Source organism: Canis lupus, chromosome 1, assembly GCF_048164855.1.
Source record: "Canis lupus baileyi chromosome 1, mCanLup2.hap1, whole genome shotgun sequence".
Taxonomy (NCBI): domain Eukaryota; kingdom Metazoa; phylum Chordata; class Mammalia; order Carnivora; family Canidae; genus Canis; species Canis lupus.
In genome coordinates, this window is record NC_132838.1 from 8,371,023 (window position 1) to 8,392,122 (window position 21,100).

At 38.3% G+C, this 21,100-nt stretch overlaps 1 long non-coding RNA gene across 5 annotated transcripts; it reads left to right on the forward strand.

Annotated features, from left to right (window-relative positions):
- Positions 1–5,677: 5,677 nt before the first annotated feature.
- LOC140611225 (uncharacterized) lies at positions 5,678–16,915 on the forward strand. 5 transcript variants are annotated; one of them, XR_012012562.1, is made up of 3 exons: positions 5,678–5,726; positions 14,239–14,332; positions 15,529–16,915. It is a non-coding gene; the product is annotated as an uncharacterized lncRNA (long non-coding RNA). The 5 variants fall into 5 exon arrangements; XR_012012528.1 differs by lacking the exon at positions 5,678–5,726 and adding an exon at positions 5,733–6,013; XR_012012598.1 differs by lacking the exon at positions 5,678–5,726 and adding an exon at positions 8,354–8,437.
- Positions 16,916–21,100: the final 4,185 nt, after the last annotated feature.

Below are 21,100 nucleotides of genomic sequence, written 5' to 3' on the forward strand. Positions count from 1 at the left end.
AGAAGCAGGTTCCCCAAAGAGCAGGGATCCTAATGCAGGGCTCAGTCCCAGGACCCTGAGATCATGACCTGAGCCAAAGGCAGACGCTTAACTGACTGAACCACAAAGGCGCCCCTATGATGCTTAAAAAAAAAAAAAAAACAACTACTTACAATTATATCTACTACAAGTATAACATGTAACCATTTAACATTGTCTTGTTGCTCTTTGACCAATCACACACACACACACACACACACACACACACACACACACACCGGTATATACATGTATACCCAGAAACACAGAAGTATTCAGTGACCACATTTTTCACCACATCCTGTGCATATAAATCACGTTAATATGCATGACTACATTTCACTATCTTATGAGCACCACCTGTACATGATAGACTTTAAGCCTTGTTTTAAGGACTCATCGGACTATTATTTCTCAAGTCTCTAGAGGTTTGTCATATGGCATCCATTTCCATTACTCTTCTCTATTTTCTTGTCACTTCACCTAGACTGTTAACCTTATTTCAGTCTATTAACTCTCTATTCTAGAATGTATTTCCCACCACAGGGCAACGGTGGCCAACATTTGCTCTCAGAAGAGATGAATTCACTCATGTATTAATTTCACAAATATTTATTCAGTTCCCACTATGTTGCACATATCTTTCCAAGCCCTTGGAGCCCCAGCAAAGGAAACTAAACAGCTGTTATTTCATAGAACTCATGTTCTATTGACTTTGGGGTGGAGAAGTTAAAGTAACAGTAAAAAAAAGATGTCATGTTATCTAGCAAGGAGAAAAAAGTTAAAGCAAGAGAGTGTCATGGGAAGTGCTGGGATTAAGGAAGCTGGAATTACAGAGGTGAGATCTGGGTCAAACCTCAAGTAGTAAGGGAGTGTGGCATGCCAGCTTCCGGACAGCATGTGCATGAGCATAGTCTCCAGTCTGAAGCACTCGTGCTGGGTTCAAGGGATACCACACAGACCATGGTCCTGGAAGAAAATGAGCCAGGCACAGGTAGATAAAGAAGGGGCTAGAGATAACGAGTCTAGATTTCACCGAGCTCTGTCAGCCACCAAGGACTCTGGCTTTTCCCTAGAAGAAATGGAGACCCACCAGAGTTCTCAGAGAAGTGACATTTACCCAGTCTCATCTTAAGATCTTTCTGGCTTCTGGGTTGAGAATATAAAAGGGACAAAGGTAAAATAAACTCTTAGGCCAGTCCAAGTCCAAAAGCTGAAAAGAGCAGGAGACTGACTGCCCTCCCCCCCACCCCACCCCTTCAAGCCTTTTCCCAGGAACACAGATCAGATCAAGTTTTAATGTATTATTTCAGCTTTACTAAAAAGCTCAAGGGTAAGAGAATTCAAGGTATTAACAAAGGATGAAACAGGAATGGCTATAATACCTGATGGACCTGCATGCCCCCAGCTGCAGAGCCATCCTCAGGGACACTGTGGCTCCAGGTTACCACTAACTCTCAGCTTTTCTGTTTGCAGCAGGCTCTGCCCCTGCCCCTGCCCCCACCCCTGGGAGCATGCCCAGACTCCCTGAAATAAGTTAAAGGAGAGGATGAAACAAGAGGGGGAAATGAATTGCATCACCATGTCAGTCTGATGCTTCATTTCCAAAACCTCACTTCTTAAAATTCAGAGTAGGTTCCTCTCCACACAGACTAATATTGGGACTTGAGTCTTCATATGCACCTGTGGACCTTGCTCTCTGGCTTACTTTTTGAATATTAATTCAGAGTATAATAGACTAGCATTACTAGAAGTGATAAGCCTGGGGTAAAAGGGTGGAAGTGCTGTCTGCCTGTATTTTCCTATTCTAAGTGAGAAAATCAGAGGAGGGAGAATGGCTGTGAGCGTTAGCATTGCTCCAAGTCCTCATTACCTGGTCTTTAATATCACCACGTGGAGATACCACTCAGCCAGCCTCTAGTCCTCCTCCTTGCCTTATATGAAGATGGGGATTTAATTTCTGTCCTGCAGTTTTATAGGCCTCAGCTGCCCATCTTCTGAAAGCAGGATCACAAACATCCTCACTTTGCAGCCATAAATTCTGACTGAAGAAAAGCAGGTCTTCCCTGGGAACATAGCTTACATGGGGTACATGTATGTATCCATGAAAAGATCACTGCTTTGGGAGGCCCTTAGTAAAATTCTCTTTTATAGGTTTATACTTCTTCTTCATATTTGGCATACTCTTACCATTTTATCTTTCCTCTTTCACTGGAAAAAAGATGAAGATGACAAATTGATACTGTTAACTACTATTTTAAGTCAAATAGATTTTTGCCTACCTTTTTAAAGAAAAAAAAAACAGCCTTATTGCAATAAATGAGCATATAATGCTCTTTGAAATGAGCACTGCTGTGAGAAATTACTTTTCAAAACTCATGCCAACTTACTGTTTTATAGTACCTCTAAAGAGCATCCATTCATTAACTTGTGCCAGGCCCTCCCGTTAGCCCTCCCTTAGGAATGCAGCAGCAAATGAAGCAGACAAAACCCTTTTTCCTCTTCTAAATGATGTCCTAATAGAGAGTGGCAAGTGCCCAAGAATCTTAGTAGTTGTCTGAGTGGAACTCAGAGCAGGCACTCATTTATGCCTAAAAATAGAGGAAATAAGACGTCTGATAGTGTGTTGCTACTGGCCCTCGGCAAGGTAAGGAGTAAATGAATGGTTGCACAACATGCTACCTCCCTCTAAGCATCAGAGTCCTAGCTTCCTGGTGCCCAGGCAGAGAACCAGAAACCTGCCAGCTGCTGCACTGCAAGTAGATATTACTTCTATATCCCAGCCCCTGGACCTCAGTGGACAGAAAGAGAAAAATGCCTGCCCAAGGGGGCTCAGCTGTCACACACAGGGATGAACAAGAGGCCTGTGGACAGAATCTTAAAGGGAGAGATTCTGCTAGAAGAGGTCACATGAACATTGCAGACTGTCAGGCAGATCGAACCAGCAATGCCATGCACATGATTATAATGTATTTGTCACAGGGTGAAGGGCATGTGAAGGTACCAAGGACTTAGGGTCTCAGTCACCCACAAAACTCCAACTGAGAAAAACTATCCAATTATCAAATGCTCAGAAAGGAAATCTTAAATAACTAAGGGATGAACTATATTTAGTTAAATCAAAAAGGTGATGATATTCTGAGAGTTAATACAAATACTACGTAAGGATTCCTGAATTAAAAAAAAAAAAGACATTGCAAATACATTCTCATAATATGTTGAAACTAAATTAATTAAAATATCAGCAAAACTCAGATTTGGGGCCACATAGAAAGGGAGGAAATACAAGTATTCCAAAGTGTTCAGAGGGTAGAGATGGCAGGAAGAAGTTATCTTATGAGAAAGACATCACCTTTCTAGGCTGAAAAGGAAGAGTGAAAATCAGTGCTCTGTGGTCATTTTCTTTCCACGTTGTAGTAAAGAAATACATAGGATTATGGACACTGGAAAAGGGAAGGTGACCAACCAGTCAGAAAGCACAGTACATCTCCAAACAAGAATACTTCTGACAGCGAAAATGCTCTGGTAGTGATTACCCAGGATGATGGGCACCAAGGGGAATTTCAAGAGGCTACCTAGGGAGACCACTGCATCAACCAAAATGGAATAGAACAGTACAAGGGGGGCAGAAACAAAGACAAGGGAACCCAACGTAACACAAGTAATAACAAGCATGTTGAGGTTTATACACGTGAGCAGAAAAATAAATTCAAAGACAGAATGTTGCATCTCTTAAAAGAAAAAAAGCAAACACAGCTCTTTACAAGTATAAACGAAGAAAAGCTAGAAACAGTGGAACAAATGGGTACCAGGAAAATGAAACAAAAAGCACCAGTGGCAATGCTGCAGTCAGACAAGACAGAATCAAGGTCAGAAGAACTGAACATGTTAAAGAAGTCTAGTGAGGAAAAAACAGGCTCCAGGTGGCCAAAATCTATGAAACAAAAAGAGCAGTTACATCGATTAGGCAACAACTCTCATGTAAACAAAGAACACTCAGAAAATATACAACTCTAGTGAAGATTTCAATACGTGTCGGCAGAAGTTGAGAATAATAAACACAAGAAAACAACAGAAAGGGAATTAAAGAGTATAGCGAACAAATCTGAATAAATAGGCTCATAATGTGCAAGTGAGGATGCAGCTACATTTAGAAGTCTATGGAAGATTTTAACATTAAAGCCTGTATTTTGCTACAAACAAATAAGGTAGTTTTTAGTTCACTTTCTCTGGTGGAACCCCCCCAAAAAAGTTATAAATGTAATATAAAGGTAATAAAATATATTAGCTATTTTGATATTTAATACTTGCTCCTAAATTATCCAGAACCAAAAAGGAAATAAACATTGATACAGCGAGAGCTGGTTCTCACAAGGAAATAGCTGCAAAATCTCATTTACGGAAAACTAAAAATAAAGGCAAACAGAACTGCGAAAACTAAAAGAAGCAAAGAGAATATAGTGGAAAGTAGAAATTGATTAAACAGATATTTACAAAATAGAAGAAATTAAAGTTGTTTTTTAAGTGCATGTTTGTTTACTTATATAAAGTCCCATAGACTGCATTAAGAAAAAGACTACCATGTAGGATTAGAAGGGGTAGAAGTAATTGCTCTGTTGCTAGTGAGAGAGATCCTAAGGAAAAGATGGAAAGAGCAACAACAAACTCTTCAAAGTAACTTTTTTTTTAGTGATCCTACTAATAACAATAGCTATAAAATAAAACAGATAATAGACTAATGCAAATGCTATCTCATTAAACAATGATTTTAACAATGGGAAAAATTATAATAAAAGACTTGAGTGCTTTTGATCTAGATGCTGTTCTAAATGCATCATTTGGATTAATCTTCACAACCACATTATGCCACTGTATCCACCTTTAACAGATAAATAAACTGAGGCACAGGGAGGTTGAGTAGTTGCCCAGGGTCACAAGGCTATGAAGTGATAGATCCAGGATTGAAACTCAGACAGGCTTCAATGGGCATGATCTCAATTATATTAGAGAGTATGTTTTTTAAAAACAAGAGTGAATCCATTAACAGGGTTTTATAGACACCTGTAAACCTAATTGATTTGGATACTATTATGACTTCTTATAAACCATTATAATGTTGAAATGAAATTATAATAGGGAGAGAAAATAAATTTATAATCTTCATCACTCGGGAACCCTGGGTGGCGCAGCGGTTTAGCGCCTGCCTTTGGCCCAGGGCGCGATCCTGGAGACCCGGGATCGAATCCCACGTCGGGCTCCCAGTGCATGGAGCCTGCTTCTGCCTCTGCCTCTCTCTCTCTCTCTCTCTCTCTGTGACTATCATAAATAAATAAAAATCAAAAAAAATTATAATCTTCATCACTCATACAAATCTGTTCTTAGGGCTTGTTTCCATCCCTAATACGTTATAAGAGATATTATGCCTTATAACCTTTCTAATCCATCTTCAATATTAACTTCCTCTCAACATTTCATTCATATCAATGGCTTAGACCAGTCACTAATATACTAAGCTAGTACTCAGTACTTTAGGCTAGGAGAGAGCAGAGCGGTTGGGAGAATAATCTAGTATATTCCTTCCTGTGTGGTCCAGCACCAAGGACCTCAGCAGCACCTGGGAATCTTAGAACTGAACAATCTCAGCCCCTCCCCCACAAATATAGAATCAGAATCTGCATTTTAACAGTCTTCAAATCACCAGACTACAGGTCCGACTTGCATAGTTTTTCATAATGAATTTAGTCTTTCAAAAAGATTAATGCTTGGATCCAAGTATGAAGAGATTCTGATTTAGTTGTGGTTTGGGCATTAGGATACTTCCCAAGAGATTTTAATGTCCAGCTAATGGTTCATTCCTGTCTTTCCCTCACTTTATTCTGGTCGTCGCCTTCTTCCCTTCCTGTCATCCTCATTGGGCTTTCTCAGAGTCCTCCAGGGTTGGAGCTATGGACGAGAGAAGAGAAGACAACATCTTACCCAGGGACAGAGATAGAGTGTGAGTGCCTCCAGGAGTGGCAGATTCCAACTGTGACACTCCTCTGATAATCTCCCACTGAGCTCCTTACCTCACTGTCCTGGATGGGACTACCCTTCAGCTGGCCCACACTTAACATCCCTCTTAGGGAATACCCTCAACCTCTTATGCCTGAGGTTGCCTTGCCCTGTTTTGGGACAAAGTCTAAGATCACACCCAGAATGCACATCTGGTTCCCAGAAAACAAATATCTGTAAGGCTCACAGAGAAATTAGACACTGGGGATAGATATACCAATCATTTACTTAAAAGCTCTAGGGGACAAACATTTCTCTCTAGGCTTTGGTTGAGGGCAACCCCCTCCATGATTCTATGTTGGGGTGGAAATAATGGAGAAGATGGTAGTGTGTGCGGGACAGGAGGTCTGAGCTAACCATGCTCACCAAAACAGTTATTTCCTTCAACTCTTTAAACTTTATATTTTCAAATAGTTGAGGTTCACTACAAATGCACGCCATTTCAGAAGGTCACATTTCACATTTGTGTGTCCTACTGTCAGTGATCAATCACCTCGTTTTTTGAATATGAGGGTACCTAAAACCTATTATTTGGCTTGGTACCCCTAGCTGAAACTGAGCCATCAAGACTTCTTTACAGGGGAGCCTGGATGGCCACAGTCTGTTCAGCATCTGACTCTTGGTTTCAGCTTAGGTCGTGGTCTCAGGGTCACAAGTTTGAGCCCCGCATGGAGCTCCACACTCATCCCAGAGTCTGCTTGAGTTTCCCTCTCCCTCTGCCCCTCTCGTCCCTCTAAAATAAGTAAATAAAATCTTTTAAAAAATACAATAAAAAGACTTCCATTACAATGGAATGACATTGAGAAATTAAAGGAGAGACAACTGTGATTATTAAAAGCCTTTTTAGCATTAACTGATAAAGTAACAGGAAATTGAAAATGACACAGTTCAAATATGAGGGGAAAAAAAGATTTACCATAAAGAATATTGTAAGTGGCACAATATTAAAGGCATTTCCATTAAAATCCAGAATTGAGGAAGAAAACATCTAGTGCAATTTTTGTTCAATACAATCTTCTAAGTTCTAATAAATTCTATGATAGGACAAGGTTAAATAATCAGCATAATCACTGGAAAAAAGGATAATGTTTCCAATGACAATACTTTTCTAAACCTAAAAATCAACTGTAGGTAGGAAAAACAAACATGAATATTGATAGTAAAGAACTGAAATTAAGCACTCCAACATGGAAACCAGCTTTTTAAACTGTGTTGTATTTACACTTATTATCAGTTTACAACATAAATTTGAATTACTTAGAAACAGTTTATCCATAATATATAGAAAGAACTCTATATTATTGAATATATAAATATGTATGCAAATGAAAGGCATCACATATGCATTGATTATAAAATTTAATACTGTTAAATTATTTAAAATCCACATAGATTAATTGATTTTAAAGTTAATATTAAAGAAGAATAGTCAAGAAAAATCTGACAGTGGAAAATATGATCAGAAACTTGCTTTAACAGATACTGAAATACACTCAATATGTTGTAGTTAAGTCATGATGGAATTGTTATTATCAGACCCTAAGAAGTTGCCCTTAGGGTAGAAAAATAAAAAGTGGAACACAATAGAGCATATGGAAATGGATCCTAATGAATTATAAATACAATAGACAACATATCAATACAGTGAAGAAAGGAGAACTGAGTTATGTAAGGGTGCCCAATGTCTAAAAATATAAGAAGAGTATTTCAGGCACAAGAAACAGCAAGTGCAAAGGCCCTGAGATGGGGGCATGCCACATACATTGGACACACATTAATGCAGCAAGTGTGGTTAAAGAATAAAACAGCAGGAAGGAAATATGTAAAGACACGGTCAAAAAAGACAATAAGGACCCAGAGCATAGAGGGCCTTGCAAATCACACGGAAGTGTGGAGTTTATTCCAAAGGCAAGAGAAAGCCATTGAAAGAAAGCACTTAATATGGTTTCATTTTTAAAAGAAATGCTCTGGAAAAGAAAGAAAAAAAAGAAAAGAAAGAGAAAATAGAAAGGAAAGAAGGGAAAGAAAGAAGGGAAAGAAAGAAGAAAGAAAGAAGAAAGAAAGAAGAAAGAAAGAAGAAAAAGAAGAAAGAAAGAAGGAAGAAGGAAAGAAAGAAAGAAAGAAAGAAAGAAAGAAAGAAAGAAAGAAAGAAAGAAAAAGAAAGAAAGAAAGAGAAAGAAAGAAAAAGAAAAGAAAGAAAAAAGAAAAGAGGAAGGAAGGAAGGAAAGAAAGAAAGGAAAGAAGAAAAGAAAGAAAGAAAAGAAAGAAAAGAAAGAAAAGGAAAGGAAGGAAGGAAGAACTGCTCTGATTACCGAGTGGAAAACAAGTGACATTTGGGATAAGAGAGGATAACAGCCTAGGACAGAAGGTAGTGGAAGTTCCCTGGACACATTCCTATAAAGTGGAATAAGTAGAGTCGAGCTCTACAGGATAGAACAGATTCAGCTGCACAAGGTGTCTGTCTAATACACGATTGTTGTTGTACTAATACACGATTGTACTAATACACGTTTCCACCATCAGTAAATAAGAGTTCCACATCGCTGTGGGGCCGCTGATGTTATCAATTTCTTTTTTTTTTTTAATCTAGTAAAAGTAAATCGTTATCTCATTATCTATGATGTGCATTCCCCTCATTACTAAGGAGATTGAACACCTTTCACTTTAATCATTATTCGTTTGTTGTCCTCTGCTATGAAATCGTTTTTTATGTTTTGCCAACTTTTTAACTGATCATAGTTCTTGCTTCCTTTTATAGGTTCATGGCATGCATATTTTTTCAGTTATGTAGGCTGCAAGCAACTTTTCCCAGTTTTGCCTTTTCTTCTACGATTGGCTCTAAATGTGTCTTATTCAAGAAAGCATCCGCTCACTCATGCTACCAACCCCAAACCTGTATACATCGAGTGTCACAGTGTGCACAGACCTCTATCAATAACCTATTGACATAATTACTATCCATGTATAATGTCTTGCTTGCTGGTAACCTCTCTGATACACATGTTTAATAAAAGGCACTCACTTTTTATTCCAAAATTGCAATTCACTGTGATACTAGTTTGTCTGCTTTGAGGATTTTGCTCTTCCACATATATTACAATTCAAATTGCTTTGGATTTATAAAAACTTGGCAAAAGAATTAAAATCGAAGAGCTTACCATGTAGTTGTATCAACTTTAACGGTTTTCAAATAAGTTTTTTAAACTTCCTCCATTACAATCTTGTGCTTTTCAGGGTTTTGTTTTGTTTTGTTTTTTCTCCACTATTTTTGTTGCCTTAAAATTGAATTCTCTAGATATTTTAAAATATTTTTCTCATGTATATAAGCAATGCAGTTTCATACTATTCTCTGGCAAACCGCTTTAATTTTAGTAATGTAAGTTTACATTCTTGTGTTTTTCTCTATTAATTATATATAAGTATTTTTTTTCCTCCTTTGCAAGCTTTCCATTTTTTTGTAGGTTTACTGCATTGTCTACTATCTCTCCAGGAAATGTTGAATACAAGCTCTGATAATGAGTATCATTTCCTTAGTTAATAATTTTATTTTGAAGTAGCACTTTTAAATGTTTTATCATTAAAACCCACCTAAAAGGGCATCTGGGTGGCTCAGTGGTTGAGCGTCTGCCTTTGGCTCAGGTCGTGATCCCGGGGTCAGGGCCGGGGGGGAGCGAAATCGAGTCCCACATCAGGGTCCCTGCAGAGAGCCTGTTTCTCCCTCTACCTATATCTCTGCATCTGTGTCTCCCATGAATAAATAAAATCTTAAAAAAAAAAAAAAGAACTAAAAACTTTTGGTAACCTTTCTTTTCCAGATTAAATTCATATCTAATCTATTACATTAATAATTTTTATTATGAGGAAATATACATGCTCTTCTGTCTGCACTGAGAGGACTTTATAAAATTAATAGATTAAGGAAACAAACCATAAATATAATAAAATGTTATTCCTGGAATAAACTTGATCATGATTCAAAAATTTTATATATAAAAATATATAAAAATTTTTATATATACACTGCTAGATTTTACTTGCTATCATTTTAAGAATTTTTCTTCTATGCTCAAGAGGGAGATTGACCTATAATCTTCCTCATACTATTTTTTTTCCAGGGTTTGGAATCAAGAATATAACATTAACTTCAAACAATGCACTGGAGATCTTAGCTATTTTTCTGGGAAAAACATATAGATACTTGGAATAATCCAGTTTTTGCAAGCTGAGTAGAAATTGCCTGAAAATCCATTTGTGCTAGTTGTTTTGTGAGAACACTTTTATCTACTCATTTAATCTACTTAAATCCTTGACTTAACTGTGCTTTTTTTTGGACCAGAATTTGTCCATTTTCCTAGGTTTGCAAATAGAGTGGCATACATGTTTAGTAAACTCTCTCAATTTTTAAAATTCATCTGCATCTATGTTCTTTGTTAATTGTTAGTATAGTTTAATTCCTGCCTTATCTCATTCCTCAGGGCTTTTTAAGTCATTTTTTAAACTGTAGTAAGAACAGATACTATAGTTGATCTTAGCCAGAAGACGGAGTCAGTAACATTGTAGTAACTGTGTATGGTGACAGATATTAACTAGACATATAATGGGTATCCTTTGTAACATTAAAAATAAAACCAAATCACTATGATGCATGCCTGAATATGCATGTTAATTATGCTTAAATAAAAATATAGGTAAGTTAACTCTTCTATATTGCCTTGTATTCATCTATTCTTAGATTCCTGCAACAATCCAAATTTGGTTATGATAGTGTATGCACAAGTTTCTTCTTGTGCTATTATTGCTTTATTGATTTAGTTTTTCCAAAGAACCACTTGTGGGCTCTGTTTCTATTGTAAAATTTTTTTTTTTTTTTTAATGTATGATAGTCACAGAGAGAGAGAGAGAGAGAGAGAGAGAGAGAGGCAGAGACACAGGCAGAGGAAGAAGCAGGCTCCATGCACCGGGAGCCCGACATGGGACTCGATCCCGGGTCTCCAGGATCACGCCCTGGGCCAAAGGCAGGCGCTAAACCGCTGCGCCACCCAGGGATCCCTGTAAAATTATTTCATAGAATACACATAATTCACTTTACTATATTCTTGATTCTATTTCTATCTCCTGTTTTAATGGCTATGTTAGATGGTCAGTAATTTTTTTTAGCCTTTCTCCTCCTCTAAGGGAAATATTTAAACATGTAAAACAGTCCTTTAACATTTTTTTTTCATCCCAAAAGTTGTGACACATAGCATTTTCATTATCACTCAGTCCTACATAATTTTAAATTCCCATTTTCATTTTTAAACACAATTTGTGGGGCTATTTCTTGAAGTGCATCCTGTAGAAAGCTACATAAACTTTCATAAGCTGCCAGTAAATAGGGGCATGAGGGTGGCTCAGTAGATTAAGCATCTCACGGGTAGTGAGATCAAGACTGGAAATGGACTCTTCACTCAGCAGGGGAGTCTGCTTGAAGGTTCTCTGTCTGCCCCTTCCTCTACTCACGCTTTCTAAAAATCAAAACAAAACAAAAAACCCCAACTCAATAATAGATTTGCTTAATTTTGTATGGAGAAAATGTATTTATCTACTCTTCTACTTTTGCTAGATATACTTATTCAAAGTTTCCAGTTTTCTTTTGGTCTCCATTATTGTTTGAGAAAATTGTTGCCAGTCTCTTTCCTTCTGTGTAGATTTACCTTCCTGTTGATGTCTTTATGGTCTTTACCTTCGTTGTTCCACAGATGCATGACCTTGAATCTAGGTATGCATTTATTTCTATTTGTCTTGCTTGCTATATGTTGTGCTTAATCTGTGCTGCAGATTCTGGTCCCAAAGTTCTGGGAAATTCTCAAACACTGTTGCTTCAATTCCCTTTCTTCTCTTTTTTTTCCCTCCTGAAACTGCCATTAGACTTAAAATGATAGAATGTAATCAGAAGATCAAACCTTTCAATTACTCTTCCAAATTTGCTAGCTCATTGTCACTCTAGTTTATCCTGATTTTTTTTTTTTCCAAAATGCTTACTCATACTCTCCCTTTTGGTCTAAAAATGCTGTTTGTTTCCAGATGGTCCCTGGAAGTCTGCTGACCTGGCACTGTACTAGTTAGCATTCTGTAAGTTATCTTGAATAATTATGGGAATCCAAGAGAAAGCAACCTCACTTTGCTGCAGGCCTGGACTTTAACGTTTCAATCCCAATGCTGAAAATGATTTATGCCTCAAGGACAACCCAGCCCTCACTTCAGCATTTACTTAACCACTGTCCACTGATAAAATGTGTTGTTTCTTCCTTTTGGGGGTGAGAGAGGGCATTTTCTTTCCTTCTTTATGAGATATGCTGTAAGAAGTAGGTTTTGAAGTTTATCTGAGATCTAATCGCATTGCAGTGGGAGTTCCTTCGGGATACTTAGTAATACTGCTAAGAACAGAAGTTAGAAGCTCTTGAAAACTTAAAGAAGTATATGGGTCAGCTTCAGCTTCTGCTGATAAAGGCGCTGGTCACAGAACAATGCCATTTTCTCTCATTTCAAAAGTGTTTAGAGATCCTTAATCTTTTGAAGTCATCAGTCATTCAGAGTCTGACAAAAGTGCAGGATCTCATGTCTACACGACGTGCCTATGCATATGATTGATATTTTGCATGTAAATTTCACAGAGGTTGCAGACACTTGAAACCTATCCGTGGACCTTTATGAATCCAGATTAAGAGATTTGTACGAGACAACTAATCAAGTTTATAAAATTATCATGAATGATGAATGCATGAGGAGACATAGGGTCAGTGTTCAGAAAGAAACAAACCCGTTACCCCTAGTTTCCTTCAGTGTCTCTTTAATAAAAGGCAAATCACAGTTCAAGAACTTTGATTCTGTACATATTAAGTGCTATGCTTAAATTGGCTTTTCTATTTATGATAATTTAAGGGAAAGCAAGTCTCTCCCTCGTGGAGTTAGACCATTAACAGTTAAAGTCATTCAGGTGCTACACCAGATTTTAGTACTAGGATTCAAAGCTGTAATTTTAGCATTTGAGAGACAAAGGGGTAAACGGGAGTGGGGATAGGGCAGGCAACTAAGATAGTCTGCTTGATTTCCTAATGAGGTAGCCTTCTATTTGGCCAAAACTATAGTGCTACCATTAAGAGGCCAATAAATATTATCTCTCCCGGGGCTTTCATAATGGAGATAGCAGGGAATACACCAATGCATGACAGAACAGGTAGGAGAAATTTCTGAGACAACACTTGGTTATGTTTGGCCACACATAAGTATTTAAGTAATTACATAAGAAGTGGAAAAGCAGAGCTGATGTGATGTCAGAAGTGATGTGAGAGTATCCAGAAGGGTCCCTAGGAAGACTGGCCCCATAATCAGCTAGGTCATTGAACCTGGAGGAACAGCTATGTCACTGTCCCTGGAGGAACATCAGCTCTTTTGCAGAATGCAAACCAGAAGTTGCAAGGGAAGTGCAATCACAATACTAGAGCGAGAGGGCGGTTTACTGTCTATGTAAATCGGAGTGAACTTAACTAACCTGCATTCTGAAAGATCTTTTCACACTGACAAGCATTTCAAAACATAACCTAAAACACAATAATGCTGAAGGCCTTTTCACCTAGTTAAGAGCAGGCCACTGGAGCTGGAATTTAATTCCTGACTCCCCTACTTCCTAGCTGCTGGATTTAAAAAAGTAGGCAGTTAGTAGCACATAAGCTGGAGGCAAGGACAGTGATAAACAGATTATTCAGTAGAAGCCCCAGGGAATAACATCCTGACCTGCGGCTTCCCAGACCCTGGAGCTAACAGATCAAGAGCCACAGGTGCAGAGCATGCACCTCTTCTACCTCTGCCCCAGGATAACCCCTAGACTCATCATAATGAGTTTGTACTGTGGTTATAGCCCCCCCAATGGGGGAAGCCTGCATGACAGTTCCAGTACAAACCTTACCAGGTTAAAAACTGCCTGCTAACCTGTGGGAGGAATCCCCTCAAATGATTGGGAGCAGCATCCATTAGGGAGCACCCGGTCCATGATGCAAGACCCCACACACATACAAGGAAAGGACCCCTGTAGCCTCATGCAGCTGCCACTTCTGGGCCTGCCCACTCTCCCATTTCGAGAGTGTACTTTCATTTTAATAAACTGCTTTGTGCTTGCTACTTTCCTCCTAGATTCCGTTATTCCAGTGCAGATCCTCAAGTAAACTTTTTTGTGGGGAACCCAAGAATGGAGACCTCCATTCACACAACATCAATTCTCCCACTGGTAAGAGATTCACCAGGATTTGTGACATTACAGTGCTTCAGTTCTCACCAGGGGAATAGTGCTAAGTATAATATATCCAAAAGGTTACTGCAAAAATTAAAAATGGTAATTATGTGAAGTACTTAGCATAGTATCTGGCTTGTAAAAAACATGCAATAAGTGTATTTATTATTTTTTATTATCAGTACTGATTTTATTAACCCATGCTGAGCACCTCTATAAATATACAGTAAATATTTTAAGCATTATAAACTATTTCAGGAGTTGACCCAGCATCCACATGGGGATCTTTGTCAGCATCTGGATCTATAAGACTCTATCACACTTTCTGCCATCATTGTCATAGGATATAGCAGGAGAGAAAAATTCCCCTTAAAGGGTCAGGAAGAGTGAACCCTTTGGGGAGTCAAAAATAAGGGCAATATAAAATCCAGGTCAGGAAGGGCCAAGAAACTGAGCTCAGTATAGAATCATGAATCGCACAAATGTACCAGGAGCTTGGGGGAGATAGTACATCCATTGCCATATCTATGGTAGTAAATATTTATGGTAGTATGAGAAACCTTTATTCCAACCAACCACTGAGCAAGTAGCTTCACCTGGGCAAGGACATTAATTGCATGAAATGCAAGTATGAATATGAATATGAAGAATTCTTGGGAATTCTCATCAAACACAGTTCACTTATCTTAAAATGAACCTTCTAAGAATCAACTATCATAGTCTCTTACTACCACAGGTGACCTAAACAGGTAGGGTTAAGCATGGCCAGCATTGAAATCCCACTCTATGGGCCTATGGCAAAGAGCTAATTGTATTGTTAATAAGTCATATGAGAATAGTTTGTTGTATTCAATCAACAACAAATTCTCTCAAATCACAGACCATCCACAAAATTTACAAGAGTGACACTAACTGTAGAAAACAAACAAAATCCCTTACTTAAGGCTTTGGACAACTGAAATATTCCTCTATTCAACCAAAGTAAAAAGTGATAGCATGATAGCACTCACTGTAAGGACTCAGGAGCATGTGGTAGAGAGCTATGGAAAGACTATTAAGATCTATATTCGCAAACAAGTAATTCCAGTTATTTTTAAAGAAAGTTTGGCGACTCATCTGCCTTATGAAAATAGAGCAAGAAACGTTCTCTGCACAGTGTGAAGTTCCTCTGTCTTTCATATTTCTAATTCCAGGCAGCATGCTGTCTGCTCTAAAGAGCAAGAAAACAAATGCCAAGCTTTAATCAGACTGGTGTGGACCATTGGAACTTTCGGATCATTTAGCCATGCCTAACTATGTCATGCAGCTTCTCATCGGAATTATCAACGCCTGCACCTATGCTCTGCCATGAAGAGGTTACAAAACACTGAAAATGAGCAGCGATTCTAGGCTACCTTACCATTCTTTTTCCACATTCGTTAAAAAAAAAAAGTAACAGTTTCAATCTAATATTACAGTGAAACTAGGAATTAGAATCCCTATAGTGTGGAGTCAACCTTTCTCAACAGTCAAGCTTTTTTTCTTCCCCTTTCTTTTAATTGTAGTTTGATAACACTGATAAGCCTAAGGCCAAAGCTGAGGAAGAGAACAAAAATACTATTAAGAACTTAAATCCTCTTGAATCTTTAAAAGCTGCCTTTTAACAAAGATCTTTGTTTTGAAAATGCTCAGGTGTTAATCCTTTTTAACCACAAAATTTTACTCAATTCTTTGTAATTAGATACAAGTTCCCTGATTTATATTAAAGCTTGAAACTTCTGGTTCTCCATTAGAAATATAAGGAGATATTTTGAAATATAAGACTATGGATTTTTTTTTGGGGGGGGGGATTGTATTCTATCCCTAAGATTTCATACTTCTTGACTCTCAGAGCAATAATTGAAAGTTCCTATAGGAATAGAACTTAAATATTTTTCCTAGTGCCAAAGAAAAATTGCATCGGACAAGAACTGGCAAGGAAGACTTTATCCAAGACTGGCAATAGGGGAGACAGGCTGAACTCAACTCCGCTGAAACAGAAAACAGGAGGGTTTTTAAAGTGCTGGGATAAGCCAGGGGAAAGCCCTGGAGGGAGTTAAGGAAGTCAGCCAATGTGATTAAAGAGTCCGTTCTTGCTACTAAGCACTCATAAAACTCAGGCTCCTTCTCCCCACCCTCCCTCCTCCACCCCAGACTTGAGATAGGGATCCTATCCTTCTTGAAGATTACATTTCAAAGCCATCACCCCTAGGTCCTTGAAGACAGTCCTGGGTTGTAAAACTTGCAAAGGGCTTTTTAAAAATTTACATCTCAAAAAGGGCAGAGAAGAATTTACAGGATTTCTAAAGTAAATGTTCTTAGAAGAGGGAGGTGATCAGGGACACAAAGTCAGAAAAAAAAAGCCTGTCTGAAGTTCAGGCAAGAGGAGGGGAACTTTAAGGGGGGTCTTGATCACTAGAGTCACTGTAAGAGAAAAGCAATTCTACTCCACAGTAGCAGGTGTAATTCTGTGGGTTGTGACAAGGAACAAAATAAGCCTCCAAATATTTCAGTCCTTGTGAAATTCAAATGGCATGTGCTTAAAACATTTAAATCATCTAATTAAATACATACAATATGTTATATCCTTCTTATCAACTTATTCTGAATGGTGTTTAAAGTGTTGTGTGTGCAGAATATCCTATTTTTCCTTCTAAGCCTAGTTTAGGATTTTCCTTTCACCATGAAATAGAATCCTCATTTTAAAAACTGTGTAACCCAATCTAAGTCCTTTCTTACCTACGTTTATTTTTTTGTTTCCACTCTGCTACATATGGTTTGCAACAGGAAGGATATTTCTAAGCAGTGCTAGGACTTGAGTGTCCCGCAAGAAAAACCATATTTAAGTTGACTGTGGCTTTTAAAAATTGCTTTTTTATGTGATTTTCTTCCAAACAACAGGAAGCATAAAGCATAGTTTGAGAGCCTTTCAGGTAAGGCTTATGCCATCTTCTGATGATTGCACAGATTTAGGACTTTAAAATTTGCTATGGGCTCTATTTGATCACACCATTTTTCAAGGCCATTTTCATAGTTAGATGTTTTATGATTGTTTTACATTGGTATTCCATTTAGTATTCTGTTATAAAGATTCAGAGTAATTAGTAAAAATTAGCAAACTGCTAAGACTTCTGGGAAAATGACACAGGAGGAGGTCCCTAGGCTCATCTCATTGCACAGATACAACTAGGTAACACCCACATCAGTATAAATACCCAGAGAATGATTCAAAGACTGGCAGCAGCAAAACAAACAAAAAAAAAAAACAAAACAAAACTGGCAGCACAGACTCTCCACAGCTAAATGTAGAGAAGAGGCCACAGTGAAGAAAGTAGGAAGGGTAGAGACATGGTCAGGAGACAAATGGACATGTGGGACTATCTATACCAGGGAGAGACACTCAGAGTACAGAAACGGGAGAGGACCATACCCTCACACCAAGCACCCCAGGCAGGAGGAACCCACAAGAAAACCAGAGGGGCATAATTTCCCAAGTTCTTACAATCAGCTGGGCTTAACCCCTCAAACTGTAAAAAATCAGAGGGCTCAGCTCAGAGAGTGGGGAGGACAAAGAGAAACAGAGTCTCCCTCCTTAGTGAGACAGGACAATAGACACCCCATGGCAAGACAGCACTGAAGCAGCAGTTTGAAAGATACTAGGGTTATATGAAGTTTTCTTTACCAATCTCAGAGTGTATGCTGGAGGGGCTGACATCAGGGAGAAACTTCAGAAAAATAAAGAAGCTGGTGGGTGCCACTTCCCTCCCCCACCACCCAACCTATACACAGACAGCTGCAGGAATCAGCACAGTGCCAATATTCACTACCTAATTTGCTAAGAGTGCACCCTGACCCCATGTTCTCCTACAGAAATGCCACCCTCTCCAATGCATCCTTGGATTGAGCCCATCCAAAGCAGTGCCACAATCCAGGCAGAATGCAAGCAGTGCTAACCAGGGGCCAGTACCACTCCAGAGTGCCTCAGCCCTGGGAAGAGGGAAAAGCTAACTATATACACTAGTCTAACTGCAGCCTCAGCAATGGGCTTGGAGCAGTTACCAGATCCAACTGCAGGCCTTGCCCACCAACAAAAGCTTCTCAGAGGACAAAACAGGGAGACTGTCCTGCAATTTGGCTACTCCATCTCTGGTAAATGCCTGGTCTGGCAACTCAAGCCCAAGGTGGCCCCAGACAAGCCCACTAACAGAGGGACCAAACCCTGTTCAAAACAGAACTGTTGTTAATGACTATACTAAAGGCAAAAGCAGCTCCACCACAACACTAGGGCATAGGCAACACACATAGGAGACACCCATGAAGCACAGGCTCTGGAGTACAGGGGCCATTGTACTGCAGGGCATTATAGGATCTCCTCTTCATAAGGCTAGTATTTTCAAGAGCAAAAGACATAGTTGACTTTCCTTATACCTAGAAGCAGACACAGAGTTAGACAAATCGAGGAGACAAGGACTATGTCCCAAATCAAAGAACAGGACAAAAATCACAGCAAAGAAGCTAAACAAAATTGAGATAAGTAACTGCCTGATAGAGAATTTAAAGTAATGGCCATAAAGATGCAGACATGTTAGAGCCAAGAACTTGCACAACCACTCTGTGCCTGGCCATCTGGCTCACAGAAATTAAAGGACAACAGGTATTATTTTAAACCAAGGTTTGGTCATTTTTATGACAATAATAGAAGATGTATGTAGTATGTAGTTTATTATACTTCTATTATACTTTATGAATGTAAAGTCACAAAAACAACTATGTTTTCCAACATTCTACATGACAGGTGTACCTCGCAAAGTCTCCAAAATTTTTTTTCCATTTCCACTGACCTATAAAATGCCCAAGTTTGCCTTGGATAAAATTATAATTAAGATCATTAAAAATCACATATGTATGCTTACTTCTAACATCTTTGTGTTCTACTGAAACTTAAAATTTCAAATAAGGAAGTTGATAAAATGTTGAATTAATTTCCTTTTTACATGCAAAGATATTCATCTGTATGCTTTAACCTCTGAAAAGTTGCATCTAGCAAATGTGAATGTTTTAAATATATTTGTATTTGTCTTGGCAGCCTGCAGTCCCTCATAAACTGTGCCAAAACTTGTAAGAAATAGCAAATGAAATAGGCTGTTACCTTTAAAGAATCGGAACTAGAGGATTTGAGTACATAAGCTCTTAAGTTAAAAAAAAAAAAAAAATCACACTTTTAACTGATAACATAGACTTATATTAGTTTCCCTGTAGCTGCTCTAACGAAGCATCAGAAACTGGCCAGTGCAAAACAAATTGAGCATCTCACCGTTTGGAGTCTAGATGTAGAAAACCCTCCTGTGCCTAGGGCCATGCTCGGACACCTGGGAGAATGCTTCCATGCTTCCTTCCAGCTATTGGCTGTTTGCCAGCAAGCTTTGAGGTTCTTGGAATTGCAGTGGCTCCACACTTGGAAGTCTTCATGTGGCCTTTTGTTTTTTATAAGGAAACTAATCATATTGGAATACAGGCCTATCTATTCAGTGTAACTTCACCTTAATTATATCAGCAATAGCCTTATTTCCCAGTTAAGTCACATTCTGAGATACTGAGGATTAGAATTTCAACATATCTTTCCTGGGTTCAACCTAGAATGAAAGCTTACCATATATTTTCATAGATAAAGAATTAAATATCACTCTTGCATTTTGAGAGTTTAATCCAAGTGCCTATTATGATTTTTCTTCTTTCTCTTTTGTGGTGCCAGAGGGGGCTTTTACAGCTTCTTTGTCTACATTTTGAGTCCTTCCTCCCAAACTATACACTGACCAACCACCACTCACCAAAATTTAGACTACCACTTATATTCAATTGTTTTTCTTTTAAAAAGGTGCAAATCTAACAAGTAAGTTATATGTATGCTAAAAACTATACTATTGAAGAGGTGGTGGCCTGGGTGGCTCACACAGTTAAGCATCTGACTTTGGCTCAGGTCATGATCTCAAGGCCCTAGGACTGAGCTCCACCTCAGGCTTCATGCTCAGTGGGAGTTGGTTCCTCCACCCCCCTCCAATTATGTGGGCTCTCTCTTTCTCTCTCCTTCTCTCCCTCAAATAGATAAATAAAATCATTATTTAAAAACCACACTCCTAATGGGCACCCTGGGTGGCTCAGTGGTTTAACACCACCTTCAGCCCAGGGTGTGAACCTGGAGACTTGGGATCGGTTCCAGGTTGAGCTCCCTGTGTGGAACCTGCTTCTCCCTCAAACTGTGTCTTTGTGTCTCTGTCTGTCTGTCTCTCTCTCTCTCTCCTCTGTCTCTCATGAATAAATAAAATCTTAAAAAGAAACACACTACTGAAGATTTAAATAAAGAGATTTAATGTATTCATGGATTAGAAAATTTACATAGTAAAGTTGTCAATTCTCAAATTTACAGATTGTCAAAATCCCAAAGAATTTCTTTATACCTATAGATCTTTCTAAATCTTATACAGAAAGGTTAAAAAAAATTAGAATACCTAAAATAATTTTGGTAAATAATAAAGTGAAATAACCCATCTACAATATTTCAAGACTTACTATAATCATCAAAAGTATAAACTATAGTAATCAAGATTTTGTGTGTCTATTCTTTCATCAACACCACACATCAACAGAAGACATTCTGAAAACAGACCCACAGAAATATGTCCAAATGAATTTTGAGAAATATGTAAACACAACTCAGATTTAAAAAGATAACCATTTCAACTGTGGAGA